At 34.0% G+C, this 12329-nt stretch overlaps 1 protein-coding gene across 1 annotated transcript in view; it reads right to left on the bottom strand.

The window, feature by feature from the left end:
- Positions 1-6298, bottom strand: part of LOC111505412 (trace amine-associated receptor 9) — a 466598-nt gene extending 460300 nt beyond the window's left edge. The window contains exon 1 of the mRNA XM_074171620.1: positions 6026-6298. The gene's annotated coding sequence lies outside the window, so the exon portion shown is untranslated. The remainder of the gene's footprint in view (positions 1-6025) is intronic.
- Between the last annotated feature and the right edge of the window lie 6031 nt (positions 6299-12329).

Raw genomic sequence — 12329 nt, 5'->3', positions numbered from 1 at the left:
TTAGCCAAGCTTGTCAAAAAAAAAGAATGTCAAAACGTTCATAACAGATATTTCACTTCAATACACTTATAATAAGTAACATGTAATAAGTTTTTGATATTACACGTTACAAAAACTAATGAGAATTATTAAAAAAAAAAGTGCCACTCATGCAGAAATTGAGAGACAAAGTTAACTCGATTCGAAAAGTCAAAACTACCACACCATTGGGATTACTATAAACAACTGAGGAATTATACTAATACAGCTATACAATACGAGAAAAGGGCATACTTGAACTACAAACTACGTAATACTGATAGTAAGAGTAGATGGCTTGAACTTAAGAAATTAAAAGTAAAAATAAAGAACTTCCCGAAAACTTGAAAAATGTAGAAGCTATTGGCGATTTTATTTCAACTATGTCTCGAAGAGATATCCCACTGGATGAAGACTTACTGCGCTTTTGTGGCACGAACAGAAAAGAAGTTATATGTGATCAATCCATTTTTTCACAAATTACTGAAGATGAAATCTTTAGCATCATAAATAGCATAAAATCAGAAGCATATGGGGCAGATGAAATCAATATAAGTATTATAAAAAATTGTTGTCCTTTCATTATAACGGTACTAACTCACATAACAAACGAATGCATGAGTCAAAGTTATTTTCCTGATGCATGGAAATGTGCAAAAATTATACCCCCACCAAATAATAATCAACCACAAAATTTTAATGATTCAAGGTATTCTCCCGACATGTTCCAAAATTATAGAGAAAGTAATGGAAAATCGAATACGCCATTTCATTAATCGTTACAATATTTTGCCACATAAACAGTCAGGTTTTAAACAAGGTTATAGTTGTACAACAGCATTATTAGAGATCGTAGATGACATAATTAGAACTATAGATAAAAATGAAGCCACCATTTTGATTATGTTGGATTATTCGAAAGCATTTGATATCATCAATCATAAAATACTTTGTGCTATATTACATTTTTTTGAGTTCAGTGATGGATCAGTGATGATGATATCATCTTATCTAGATGATAGATTACAAAAAGTACAGATTCATGATATCTCTTCTACTTGGAGAGAATTTAAAACAGGAGTACACCAAGGCAGCATTTAAGGCCCACTCTTTCATATCCTCTATACTGCCACATTCATCAATAAGATGAAGTCTTGTAAATATAACCTTTATGCAGATGACTGTCAATTATATTCATCTTTCGATTCTTCAGCTATAGGTCAAGCAGTAACCGATATAAAATTTGATTTAAATACGACCACTGACCATATGTTGAAAATCAATGCAAACAAATCAGTAGCTATTATTTTTGGGAGTGATGGCATCAGGGAAGAAGTAGAAAACTACAGCTCGAAAATGGGAAACTCTGAGATACAATTCAGACCGTATTGAAAAAATTTGGGGTTGATTTTTGATCATAAACTAAGATTTCATGAACATATAACCTACAAACTTAAACTTGCTTATTCATCATTGAAACTCATATATCCCGATAGACAATATTTGGATGTAGATGTCAAGAAAATGCTATGTGATTCAATAGTTTTATCTCATTTCAACCACTGTGACGCTGTTTATTATTCATGTTTAGACAAGAACTACAAGTGTCGCATACAAAAAGTTCACAACTCTTGTATCAGCTTAATATTTGGTATCAGAAGAAGGTTCAGAATTTTACACAGATTAGCAGATTTGAAGTGGTTGAATATGTTTAATCGTAGACGTTTTCATGCAACATGCATATTCTTTAAAATATTCAAATATAGGAATCCTTCCTATTTATATGAACATTTGTCTTATAGAACAGATATCCATAACCTGTGCATAAAAAGGAAATATTCAAACGATCTTTTTCCTATAATATATCCTCCACAATAAATTATTCCCATAAATGGGAAAACAATTGTTTTAACGTGTCAGAAACCGTTTTTAAAAGTAGATTCAAACAGCAACTGTTCAGCATTCAGAATAACTAGGTCCGCGGCAAGAATCCTGAAAAAGGTTTTAGCTATTCATATATCTATATCTTTATTATATTACCTACTCTTTTCTTTTATTTTTTTCTTTTCTTTCTTCTTTTCTTCTCATTAAGCCCTCATTTATTTACTTTCATACATTTTTGGCATTGGTGGAAGGGCAGACGCGAATGCAAATTCGCGGTCTGAATCAAAAACCATTCAAATACAAAGTGTTTTTATTTTTCTCTCTCTTGTATTTTGTTTTTTGTTATCATCTTGTATTTTGATGGGCAACAAACTTATTATTATTATTATTACATTGTGAGATATGTACTCATTTTTGGAGCTGTTGTCATCAAATTCTTGCGAAAATATTTTTCCGTTTCGAAGCTTCTCAATAACTTCTAGTAATACGTGAAACATTTCTCTGATCTTGAGCTATCACAGTTCCAGAATAATTGATATTTTTCTGATCCCCAACCAAGATTTGTAAGTTTTTTTCGGCAGTCTTTTATTTTCATTTCGTATCTCACCCTCATTCACAAGTTCAAGAGAATTGAATACGATAATTCGATTGGCCGAGAAGAGGTGAATACAAATGTGGCAGAATAACGACCATTCGGCCAACTCAATCGAGAGATACGGTCAGATTTATAATTCACACCTTTCGATAACCCTGACCATATAAAACCCGAACCTTTATGCCGTTCATCCCCGGCTTTAAGAAACTTTCCCGGAATAATCGGAGATTTTCTTCGAATACACATTCTGGTGATTTAAAGTAGGACTGAAATCCCTTTTTGACACGAAAGGCATTTGTATTATTTTTTCAATAAAAGACATAGTTTTTCAATAATTATTTTCTTCACCAATAAAATGGTGAATGGGTCAACAAAACACAGTTCCAAGCGATTATTTCCTTCAAACCGATAAAATGATGGAAACATTGAAGGCTCGTCTACTAAAACAGAGTTAAAGAGCAAGTGGGACGGTATCTTGGTGGGTAACCGTGAGTGGTTTGCTTCACCCACTCAATTCAAATTCAAATTTATTGCATCCATATCCTAGTAACAAGAAATAGATCGGATCAGTCCAAGTTCACAAATTAAATTGTGTCTGAATGAATATGTACAATTGAAATGACAAACATAAATAATGGTTTAAAAAAAAACAAAAAAGATTACATTCTTGAATGTTATGAAACATCGGGTCAAAAACCGAATTTGAATCGGGTATTTCAGTGATGCATACTTCACCGCCTGTGAAAAATCTCACAAAGATAAAGCAAAATATGAAGAAGCATGAGAAGGCCGGTACTGAAACTCACTAACCGCAAAAATGTTCGAATTCACGGAGGGAGTAAAATCATCCTTCAGCCAGTACTTTTTTTAATTTGCGTTTGAAGATATCTGGACGTCTGCTCTCTCTCTAAATTCGAGGGGCAGAATGTTGAATAGACGAATTTCAGTATCCACTGAAGCTTTCTTTTGCATGGGGTGACAAAGTTTCTTCAGTAAAATACATGTCAATATGTCATACATGTAAATATCACAATGCCTTCTGAAGCTGTCTAGGTTCTTGAGAATATGAATCAGAAGTTTTAATATATAAATAGAGGGCACCGTGAGAATTTGATTACCTTTAAAGGTGTCTTTGCATGATGTTCTATAAGATAAGTAGAAAATACGTCTAATAATACATTTTCGCAACACAAACACTCTTTGTAGTTCGGACGCTTGACCCCACACAACGATATTATATGAAATAACGAAGTACCCCAGTGCATAGTAAACTTCAAGCAGACATTCTCGTTCCAGCATTTTTTGGAGTGTGGTGACCACATAAAAACATTCGTTCAGCTTGCCACAAACTACATCGACATGCGAGTTCCATGATAGGTTGCAGTCGAATTGTGTTCCTAAGAACTTCACTATTATAGATGGTTCAATTGACACTCCTTCAGATGAGAGCGGTTAATGCAGAGGAGTTCTATGTTCGCTACAAAACTCTATATATTCATTCTTATTATGATTAATCATAAGTTTATTTTTAAAGCACCAGTCCTTGAACTCTCCAAAATAGTAAGATCTCGTGATTTTGCAGGCCACTATATTGGCCCAGTATTTGTCTCGAAATGGAAGGACTTCAATTCGAACATTTATAGGGTCATTAATTTTTTTGTGTATATAAATTACTTCATTTTAATTTTCGTTTCAATTATAGTGTTGGTGATGGTGATGATTACCGTGTCAAAAAGAATGGTACATTCAAATAGTTAAAACATATCAATACAATAAATACAAGTTACCAGATTGAAAGAAAGTTTTGACTCCTCACTGATACAAGAAAGATTATTTAAATTCACATAATAAAATCGTTATGGTTTGAAAATTATAATTTACTGGTAAAAGCCATGTGGCTGCATACCACAGGACCACATAGAGAGATAAAACCAATTGACACTATATATATGTACATATATATATATATATATATATATATATATATATATATATATATATATATATATATATATATATATATATATATATATATATATATATATATATATATATATATATATATATATATGTACTATATATGTACATATATATATATATTTATATATATATATATATATATATATATATATATATATATATATATATATGTACATATATATATATATATATATATGCAATGTATAAAGGTGATACAGGTTTTTCTCGGAATAATTGTTGGTTAGGTCATAAGTGTTTAATATAAAAAGTAGGATAAGTAGTAGTATATGTGATAATATTTACTGAAGTGATGTAATGTTGACGATTCGATCCATAAAAAGGATCGTTTTGGTTGCGCAAAAGCAAAGAAGAACTGACCTCGAAACTTGTAAATTTTTGTCGATCCTTCAATAAGTTTTAAATCATAAAAAACTGCATGCGTGCTGACGCCCAGTTTTTCCGCTATCCCACGCACTGTTTGTGATGGGTCAATCTTCCCCAGGGTCCTCAAATCCTAGTCTATACTAGATTATTGTAGTTCGGTCACTGCAGAGCTCATCTTTAAGGCCAAAATTTCTGAAACGAAATTTCACAATCCACCGTCGAATAGTTCGTTTATTAACACTATGATTGTCGAATGCTAGGTTCATTTTTTGTGTTGTTTCAGCAGCGCTATGGTTCAATTTTAGTTCACAGAGAAAAACTGAACAAAAATCTTTCAACGAAATTATATAGTTATAGACTGAAAGGCGGCAAAAATTTGGAAAAAAATTAACAGCATCCATGTGTATAGTTCAAAATTCTCTATCGATCAGTAGGTATATATCACGACATAGTGGAATAAGTATATAATTGAGATATGAAGCTAGAAAAACACATGACATCATAACGGACAGAATTTTTGAAACAACCTAATAATTTCACCATTGTTGAAATGGGTTTGGAATACATATTGTGATTGAATATAACTGAAGGAAATCTACCACATGAGTGAAAAATAGCTCGAATGGCACTGAACTCCTTTTGGAATCATGAAAAATAAGCACCGGTATTGGAAAAAATAAACTGATCATATCAGTCAGTGACAATCCTTCAATATATGGCTTCAAAATTTTCAGAATTAATAGATATTTTCAGGGCCACAGTGAGAGATAATGAAAAAAAACTTAGTAGATATGCAACCCTTCAAGTAATAAAGGGAGTTAAATTTGCCTCACTCTTGACAGTTGTTATTTGAAGATTATTAGTTTGTGGAAGATACTGATCAGTTTGTTTTTGTTTTGTTTGTTTCTTTGTTGGAAAAAACTTTTTCTACTCCCTTCTTGTTCCATCACGTTTCATATATTACGATTGTCCACATTATAATTCAATTTTCCTCATCTAAATATGTATTTCTATAGAGATTACTTTTTTAAAATTTTAAGTGGGATTACTTCATGTACTGTACTCATACACCTATCCATTGTATTGAAATTATACCTACTGACAAAAAATACATAATTTCCATCAGTATAGAATCAAATATACAACAGTCGAACAGAGACTCACCGTGGCAAACCAGTTAGACGGCTCCATATTTTCCGCTGCCTCTCCGATTTTCACGCTTTTCTACTGGAAACATTCTGCGTTCTCCGCCACTTTCCATTATCATTCCAGAACCAGTAGCTCAGAAACTTTTTTAATTACGTAGAAAACGAAACCGTTCAACTTCATCAGCTGTATCGTTCATAGTTTCGCGGCGGGCACTTGTCAAGAGGCACTTTTCAAAAAAGTTTGGCGTTCGGCATCCAAACAGTTTGGAATCATCCTCATCGAATACAGGTTTTCATCAGAAGAAGTGATTTGTTAACTGAAACAAAAGAAGATACTACAGGACTACATATTTATAAATATTCAACTATTTAATGGAAATCGTTAAATAGGAAAGTAGGATGGAACATTTTCTCGAATAATAATTAAGTTTATTCTGTAAGGAGGCCGGTAATTCAAACTTCACTTTACTAGCCGAACGAAGATCTGAAAAGTTTCACGCATGTGTTGCACACTTCATTTTTTCCAAAACTTCAAAATGAAAATAACAGATGAAAAGTTCGTAGGTTAGCATAGAAAAAAAATGGTTCAAAAAAATTTGTTGTTATTCAGTTAACTAGTTTAATGATCCAATAATTTTTCTAAAAAAAGGTTGGTTGGGTAACAGGGTGGAGCCCAAATTTTCCAATATTCCATTTGTAGAATTTTTATCTGATAAACGTGGAATGCTACTCAGTACCGAACAAATTGAAGAGGCCTTTTCAAATGAAAATACAGTTGGAAAGCGTTTTTTTTCTCGAAACAAAAAACACCACAAGAAGTAAAATCCAATATATCTTAGGAATCACAAGTTAAAAGGTAAGACCTCGTTAGTCCTAAGCTCGCACAAGTTTCTCAACTTCTGAGAGTTGTCGTTCGTATGGGGGCGACTGCTGATTAACGGAAAAACAGATTTTAAACAGATTCAAACAGAATTGAACTGTAGAGGCTGTCACAAATGCTATGTTGGTCAAACCAGACGGTATCTTAAAACACGAGCTTCAGAACACATGAGAGACTATAAGAAACTGAATATAAAAAACAGCACAGTTCTCGTGGAACATGAAAAAGAATATGAACACATTTTTTATTTTGATCATCCAACTATTCTAGATGTTCAACCATATTTATCCGAAAGACTTTTGAGCAAAATGATACATATTCCAAATGCCATTGTATTAACACTAGAAGAGATGTCGATGGACTTAATACTGCATTTTCAATTTCATACGTGAAATACCTGAATAATTTACCCTTTTTTCATTCTTTTTCTTTCTGCCATTAATCAAAACGCAGACACCACTTTATTAGAATCACAGATTCTGTGTTGGTGTTATCTCGGAAATTTGGTTGTTGGTTGTAGAGTGATTTGAATTAGAACTCATTATTTCTTGTGAAATTGAAACGATAATGATCGTATAAGTTTTGTGGAAGGTATATTTATGAAAATTCATTGTTACAGAGCCCTGAAGAAGAATGTAGGTGAATTCGAAACGTCAAACAAAAAAAAGGCAAGAGAGCAATTGTTTTGTTTCAATTGATTTTGTTGTTATTGTTCAATACAAAGATTATAGCGACCATACAATTTTTCGATACAATTTTTATACTACGATTCGTTTTTAGCCTCAAAATATGCCTGAGTTTCGACGATTACCTCTTCATTATCGCTAAATATCTTTTTGATATTCTCTTGAGGTCTGAGAACAGACCTTGTCAGAAACAGAAAATGTCTTCGCATGCTTTGGAGTCGGTTTACCACCTGCAGTCCACTCAAATGACGATCGTTTTGATTCTGATGTGAAATGAGCCATCATCCATTGTCACATATCGATGTATCCAATCGGAATATTAAGGGCGAAACAGCTTCAAACACTGCTAGAAATAATCAATTTATTTCTGTTTTTGGTCGATTGTGAGCTCACACGCTACCCACTTTAGACAGAGCTTTCGCATACTCAAATATTCATGCTCGATCAACTTCAGTTTGTGGTCATCCAAAATTATTTGGTAGACTTTTCTTATATTTTTGTAGGTAACATCTTCTTTGGGACGTCCACTGCGTGCATCGTTTTCGGTACTTATTCCACCTCGTTTAAACTCAACAAACCACTTTCGGTTGGTTTTTCTGATGCAAAATCTGGATAATGGTCATTAAACCGAATTCTAACTGCATCCCAAATGGTTCCGACGACGCCCTACATTTTTGACTGACATATTCAAATATGTATAATGAATAAAACATACAGTTGTTGCAAACTTAAAGGACATATTATGTAATATACACCAAGATTACAGTTATTGTACTGAAACAATGTTTCAAAAACAAAACAGGATTGTTTTTTATTCGAATGAGACCAATTATACATCTCCATTTATTGATTTGTGAACGCATTTAATCTGTTTTATGCAGCTTGCCCTGTTTGTTTGTTTATTCATTTGTTTGGGTGGTAAGTGAAGTTTGACCACTCCCTGTTGATCTGAAATTTGGTACAGAGTGGGCTAAATTGGACAATTTGAAAGAGGAACTTCTGTTTTCAAACTGGATAAATGAAAACTGATGCCTCTACCTGAGAGTCAAATTTCATGAGGAAGTCAATGTTGAAAACTGCATACCGATAGTTTCTGAGTTACCACATGTTTTTCAAGAATATTCATTCTCGAGAAGTTGCTACAACACTTTTCTTGTCAAAAATTCATTGTGTTCATGAAAATCTTTCCATAGCTCTTTTTTACGTACAATTGAATGGTGTGAAAAGCCAACAGGTGTACCCAGTTACAGGAAATGCTATTATTACAGAGCATATAAGGAAATAAATATTGAACATAATGGAATATAAAAATGTATAAAAGTAAATGCTAAAACAAAGTATATATAAAATATTTGTATAAGTATATCAAATCGTGTCAACAATATGTTATGATCGATGCCTCTCGTGGGGTATTGACTATCAACTTTTAGACTTAAGTATTTTAGGAACTTCCTTTGCACGCTCTCAATTGATGTTTCATGGTAGTCGTAAACTGGATTCCATAACACAGAGCCATACTTTTGAAATTTTTGCCATTTCTGTAAATAAATCCAAGCATCCTATTTGCATCGGCAGTCATATTCCTTATATGTGTTGTAAATGTTAATTTACTCTCGTATGTTATACCAAGATCTTTTATCTCATGTACGCGGTTGATTGTAGTTTTGCTGATTGAGTAATCGTACATTGAAGTTCGCTTTTTTGTCGTTAATGATATTATTTCACATTTGGATACGTTCAGTTGTAGACGATTATTATTACACCAAAATTTGATTACATCTAATTGTACACGTTGGCAGTCAGTAATGTCGTCGATTTAATAATAAAGTTTTAGGTCGTCTGCAAATAGTAGGCTAGGAATATTCAAAGAGGTTGCCAAGTCATTAATGAAAATCAAGAATAAAATAGGTCCAAGATTGGAACCTTGTGGTACCCCAGATGTAACTACGTACTGGGCCAATTTGACAGATTCATAATCGACGAATTGTTTTCTGTTAACTAGATATGATTCAATTGGAGTAAGCAGTTGGTTAGAGAGTCCCAATTTTATCAATTTGCTGATTTGCTATTTGATCGAAGGCTTTTTGAAAGTCTAAATAATCGACATTGACTTGTTTTTGCTTGTCCAGGTAGGACACATATATTGATTTAAACATGCAAGATAATATAAACATGATATTTGTTGTACGAAAAACCATGCTGAGTTGGAGAAATAAGTTTTTGAATATGGGGGTACATAACATTTTGCACACATATCTCGAAGAGTTTACAAAAATTGAAATTGCCCTGTAGTTTGTGATATCGCTAGAGTTGCCTTTTTTTAATATCGGACAAATTCGAGCCGTTTTCCACTGCTCAGGGAAGGCACAAGTTGATAAAATTAAGTTGAATATGCCTATTAGAGGTATAGAGCGAACGTCGATACAGTCCTTTATCACAAGACTAGGAACATTGTCAACGCCTGCGGTGAGTTTATTTTTTAATTTTTTTGAAGCAGTAATAATATCGATTAGGCAGGGATGTTTAATGTATCTAAATCAGAATCATGAGAATTTTCACGATACATATTCTCGTCCGAAACCAAGTATACACTTCTGAAGTACTTTGCGAATCCATTGACATTGAACCATGGGGAAAAGTTTCGTGTTCTTAATGTATTCAGTGGAACTGTTTGGAAGAAGATACTGTGTAATTTTTGATATAATAAATCACATGCCGAGTCGATGTCAGTACATTCAGAAACGTCACACTATTCGGTTGTTCTGATCAGTTCATACATAGCTGGAAAGTTTGCTTTGCGAAAATTAAATTGCTCAATATCATCTGTTGTATTAATAGCAAAGTCATCAATATGAGGAGTACGACAGTTCAATGAAATAGAAAGTGCAGGATGATGAACGATAACAAATGGTTGATCACATTTCGAGACGATACAATCGTCACAGTTGGTTATAACTAGATCCAATTTCCGATTATTAATATTCGTTATCGAGTTGAACTGTTGGGATTCAGTTGCTTGCATGTAGTTGAGGATGTACTGAAATTTGGTATCATTGAAGTCTATATCATATTTAGGGATATTGAAGTCACCAATTAATAGAAAATTACCGTTACTAACACAATCAGAGCTCTCCAGAAAATAAAATAATGTTTCATAGTGAATATTGGAGCAATAAGGGGGTATATCAACTACAATAATATTCAAAGTAAAGCTGCCAAGTACTAATTTGGAGCCTACAATATCAACTTCAGGGAGTGTATCTCTCAGATCCAAAAACGAAATTGGTAGCAACCTATAAGATAGATAGCATAGATAGAGCTTAAAATTACCTCCTCAGAAATGTAGCACACTTGATGTTTTGCTGAAGTCATATTTGAAATACAAAGCTTTTAGGTTTTCTCATGTAGACTTTGGAACGCACACTTTGATCTAGTAGGCTTTGGACGATGCGGCGATAAAACAGAATGCATATCTTTACTGGTAGCTGTCAAAATCTGATTTAGATAGTAAGACACTCTTCAATTGGTAGTTTTTGTTCAATTTTCAAATGAAGTATGGGAATTATAAAAAGTGGAATATCATAGTCTGTTTTCTACAAACTGAGGAAAATGCAGAAGCAGCAAGCAATTCCTATCACAAGAGGTATCTAGAGGGAAGACAACTCTTTGAAAACATTTTCGTGACACATTAGGTGACACAACCTAATTGATGGTGGTCAGTTTAAAAAAAGACCAAAATTATATGAACCAAATAGGAATAAGGAGTTAGAATAAATAATCGTTTCAGGAGCGGTTGAAAAAAATTCCAAAACGTAAACGAGAAATTCGAAAATTTCATCAGGCCTACCAAGAATACAAATTCAAGCCATATAGGACCAGAAGTTGTCATTAACTAAGACCCGGGAGTTTTTGAACGCCGCATGGCTTTTTGCCAGTGGTTCCTGGACAGTTGTAACCAAGTGCGTGGTTTTTGTTTAAATTGTATTCAGACAAACGAAGCTTATGTGAGATGTGCCGGCATTTTACACTGGTCAAGTTATTATAATTGGGCACAACAAAATCCTCATTTCATTGTGGCGTATGGAATTCAAGAAAGATTTGTATTAAGTGTGTGGACAGGTTGTAGATAACTCGGCGTACTATGAAAATGAAAATTGTTATTCATTTTCTCGGAATTGTCGACTTTTACCCCGGCTAGGCAAATGAGTTCGTTCGTCGACGCCAAGCATCCCAGAAGACCAGAGCCGGGACGCACTCTTGGCTCCCGGAGGATCTCTTTCGTGTAGAGACTACACGAGAAACTCACCCTTTAATTGCAAAACCTCGACTTTATTATTAAGTCCCTAATTGCAAGCTAATATCAAAACAAAAATCGCGGGGGTACGGTGAGACACCACGTTGGCCGCTAGGACCGGTCTCAGAGTTTTCCCTAACGATCCCTATCTGTACTACACACAAAGCCCGAAGTGACCTACCTAATATTCCTATCACCGGAGATGTGAACAGTCCCGGGGACTCAAGGGCTTTTAAGCCGCCGAGCGTCAATGCAATGAGAGCCTCCTCGTGGAAACTCTCGTAGACGGCTCGGGTAGGCGTACCTCCGGCTGTATTCACTGTTGGTGCAGTCAATACGGCGACGGAGGCCTTTTCCTTGGAAGTCCCACGTTGAATCTCGGTGTCCAGGCAGGTACCACTGGAAACTCACTAGGAAGAAAGTCAATATCAGTTCTGCACTTACCCAGTCTGGTATACGG

This window comes from Leptinotarsa decemlineata, unplaced genomic scaffold (genome assembly GCF_025532065.1).
Source record: "Leptinotarsa decemlineata unplaced genomic scaffold, Ldec_3_MD MMD2_tig00000026_RagTag_RagTag, whole genome shotgun sequence".
Taxonomy (NCBI): Eukaryota; Metazoa; Arthropoda; class Insecta; order Coleoptera; family Chrysomelidae; genus Leptinotarsa; species Leptinotarsa decemlineata.
The sequence above is the reverse complement of the archived record's forward strand: the minus strand, read 5'-3'. Positions and strand labels throughout refer to the sequence as shown.